Genomic DNA, 4078 nt, shown 5'->3' on the forward strand with positions numbered 1-4078 from the left:
GGCAACCATTGTGAATAGTGGAAATGGGTAACAATAAATTGATTGCGGATAAACTGGGTTACGAATACCAAGGCTATGAATAACGGGGTTTGCCTGTACATAAATATGATAAGGGAGGGAAGCAGTACAACATGGGTTGTATTAAGGTGGAACAAGAGGACAGAGCTGTCAGTATTATGTCTAGTTGGCTAATATATTTATTGCAATGGTAATTTCTATATATCTCCATGATAATTTCTGATAAAAAGATTTTGGTGGTACAATAAAAGCTGAAATATATAGTAGGTATTACAAAAAATATTAATACTTAGACAATAGATATTTTTTAAGAGATGATTTAAAGGAAGGGAGCGCAGTCTTTGCTTGGATGGGTGGGGGTAAGTTGTTCCACACCTTCACACCGTGATATTTTATGGAGGTCTGGGACTGAGAGGAGCGCATGGGGGGGTGCCTTAAGTTGTATCTCTGATTATTCCAGAACTGGAAATAATTATTGTCAAGCAAGTGATTGACAGATTTGTAAACAAATTTAGCCAATTTTTTATTCGTGTCATCAGTTTATTTCATTGTCCGTACAACTCTCTTTTGTACAGTAACCAGGAGTTGTGTTTGAAGAGCCAGAGGCCCCCCATAGTGTGTGACAGTGTATCAGGTGTTGGTAAACAAGATCATATTAGATTTCTTTCATTGCCGTGAGAGTGAGTGACTGTCGAGTGTGATACATAATACCGCACTGTTTATTGACTTTACAGTGAATGGCTTGTATGTGGTTTCTCCAGTTAAGTTTCTCATCAACAATAACTCCGAGGAATTTAGTATTTTGTTCGCGATTGAGGACTATATTACCAAGGTACAGTGGTCCAAGTCTGGAGGTAAGTTTATTATTTCACCAATTATCACTTTATTGTGTTAATAAACTATTACAGTGTTATTGTGCTGTCATGGTCACGTTGACTGCTGATCTATCTAACTAATGATTCTTATTAAACTCCACGACCGCAAAACATGAGTGGGTTAGCGACCCCTGAGAAGAAGACGTGTTTTTCCCCATAGACGCTACACTTGTGTTCCCTCCCAGAGTCCCGCCCTTGTGAAGACAGTTATCAATGCGTTGTTATTCCACTTTCTCCTGGGTAGCTCAATCATGAATTAGTCTGTGTATATCAACTCAAGTAATCTGCCAGATCTTTGTCAACTGAGGGTCATCTTTGAATGAGTAACAGTTAGATTGTTTGTGATTACTGTCATTGCGTGAATAGTGATCACTGGCAACTCAGGGGTATATATACCCAAGATGAGGCAGGGAGAGCGTTCCCTGACACTGCTCCAATGTTTCTCCAGGTATGTTTGTGTAGCCATTCAGTTAATTCAGTCAATTGTAGTGAATATCAGTGTTCATCAGTGTTCATGCTTTAACAATTGAATTGTCATTCACCCAGTGTAAGAGAAGTAATATAACGTAAATATGTCTGTCGTCTAGACAAGAGAGTTGTTTGTGTTGTCATGCTTCCCAGTCCTTCCCTGACGCTGCTCCAATGTTTCTCCAGGTCCCATTGTTACTCTTGCATCATTCAACAACGGCCCCGGATGTAGTAGATACCCAGCAGGGATCATATATGAAACGATGGCACCGATGCGGCCTGATTAATGTGCTTCACTGCCTCGTTGGGCCAGACCCCAGACTCGCCATGTGTCTGGCTACTACCAACCACAACAACGGTCGTGAGCCCCAGTGTTCTACCCTGGGTTACTCCTTGGAAGTATATGTCACAGAGAGTGTTGTAACCTGTATGTTAGGATAATTAGTTGGAAATAATTATCCCATGTTGGGTAGTGGACCCCAGGTATCGGCTGATTTAATTAGTAACGAGGATGTTGAGTAAAGTAATCTACAATGAGTGCCATGTACTATGAGTAGGGCCAAGGAACTGGTCCTACTATGCCTTGTAATGTAACACCAGTAAGGTTGTGTGCAGTAAGAATGTAAGATCTGAGTAATTACTGTTGAGTAAAGAAATAAGTAAAGAAGAAAGTACTGAGTCTGCCATAAGCCCAGGAGTTGAACCTGGTAGTTATAAATAAATAATATATCTTTTCCCCTTTGATTTCATATTAATAAATTTGTTCTTAAGAGTACTTTAGGTGTATTCATTTCTCCCACAGTATTTTACCTTTATTTCCGTCCAAGTGACTTGATACCAGAATTACCATACCCATGTTCCTAGACCCTCGACCATGCTACCAAAAGAATGACCATGCTACCAAAAGAATAGGTGACAGAACTGAGTAAGAGTAAGAACTAAGAGAAGTAAGTAAGATGAGGGTGGTATAGAGGTGTGGGAAACACGCGCCCTCACAGTGCGAATAAAATAACATAGTGTTGTACTGTGCACATCATTGTCATTCCTAAAAACTCCCTTTAATTCATATTACTCTACATAACATTCAAATCCACCGCGCTTGTAGAATCTCAGGAAACGGGAAACATTCATAAAGGATAACTCACCTATTCAATGTTACTGAATCGTGTGTTGTATTGTACCCAGACACGGTTATATAATATTATTGTGTGTATTCATAGCATTAAGGAGAACTCAAGGTATCTCCCTCGTAACGATCTTCAGGAGTGAAGTGCTTCCCCATCTGGAGTACTGTCACCCCATCTGGTCCCCGAGATATGCTAGGGACTGTCAGTTGGTTGAAAATATTCAAAGGAGGGCCACCAGACTGGTGCCTGCACTTCGGCACCTCAGCTACCCTGAGAGATTGGAGCGCCTGAACTTGCCTAGCTTATACTACAGACGGGCAAGGTGGGACCTAGTTGAGGTGTATAAGCATCTCAGGGGGCACTACTCAGTTGAGTGTCCTTACTTGGAGCTGGCGGACGCACGCCCCACAAGGGGTCACAGCTCAAGATTGAAGAAGCCGCAAGTCCACAAAATTGTGAGGGTAACTTTTTCAGAGTGAGGGTTGTAAACTCTTGGAACAATCTACCAGAGAAGGTTGTGACGGCACCGAGTGTGAGCTCTTTCAAGACAAGACTTCACCAACACTGGAGCAGGTTCAGGTACATTTAGGAGCCGGTGCATGCCCAGTATTTGCCAACAGTGCGTGACAGAGACGTGACCGATCGCCCGGGCGGCTAGCGAGCCGATCTTTTGGTGAAGAAGATAAATGAAAAGGAAAAGTAATCAGAGAGATTTGACCGATCGCCCAAGCGGCTAACAAGCCGATCAGTGGCGAAGAGGATAAAAGTATAAGATGATTGGGAAAGTCCAGTTGATCCGGACTAGTGTACTTTAGGACTAAGTGTGGATCATGGTTTGAAGGTCATACTATTTACGTCTGTGAACGTGTAGCAAACATAACTTCCGCAGATATCATATGAAAATGCATGAGAACAATGATCTGGAAAAAGGATAAATGTATCTGAACTATGTGAAGTGTTGGAAGTGACCCAGAAACTATACTTGAAAGGAAATATCTTGTATGCACCGGTGTGAACTTAATACACCTCGTATTCTCGTGTGACGTATACCCACGACATGTACAGTGATCAGAGAATCTTATGTCTGTGTTCAGGTAGTGCAATGTGAGAGAGGAGGATCCCTAATTACAGTTTTAAGTGAAGTGGATATACCCACGCCATGAACATTCGGCTTTTGTTTCGGGGTAGCGTCCTTTGTGCTCAGTCTACAGGTGTGAGTTGTTGATATAGCCCAATTAATTTCCCCAAGAACTGTCAAATCCGAACCGTATTCTAGTATGTAAGTTAGGATTAAAATATGTATTTATAAGACACAAGGTCACGATAAATGGGAAAGTGTTCGTGTGAGAACCATAAGAAATCAAAGTAAAAATTGAAGATTGGAAACTGTAGGCCTACGTCGGTGAGAGGTGCGGGACCTCATGCCTCAGTGGCACCTCCTCTCTCATCAACTCAGGTCAGTGAACTTCATCGGGCTGTATTCAGCCCTAAAAAAAGAGACTTATAAAGCAGTTATTACAGTTTAAAACTTTGCCTGATGTATAAAGTGAAATAGTGATGTGTTGGGGTGGGTGATAACGGCCCATCAGG

The sequence above is a fragment of the Homarus americanus genome, unplaced genomic scaffold (assembly GCF_018991925.1).
Source record: "Homarus americanus isolate GMGI-L3 unplaced genomic scaffold, GMGI_Hamer_2.0 scaffold4264, whole genome shotgun sequence".
Lineage (NCBI taxonomy): Eukaryota > Metazoa > Arthropoda > Malacostraca > Decapoda > Nephropidae > Homarus > Homarus americanus.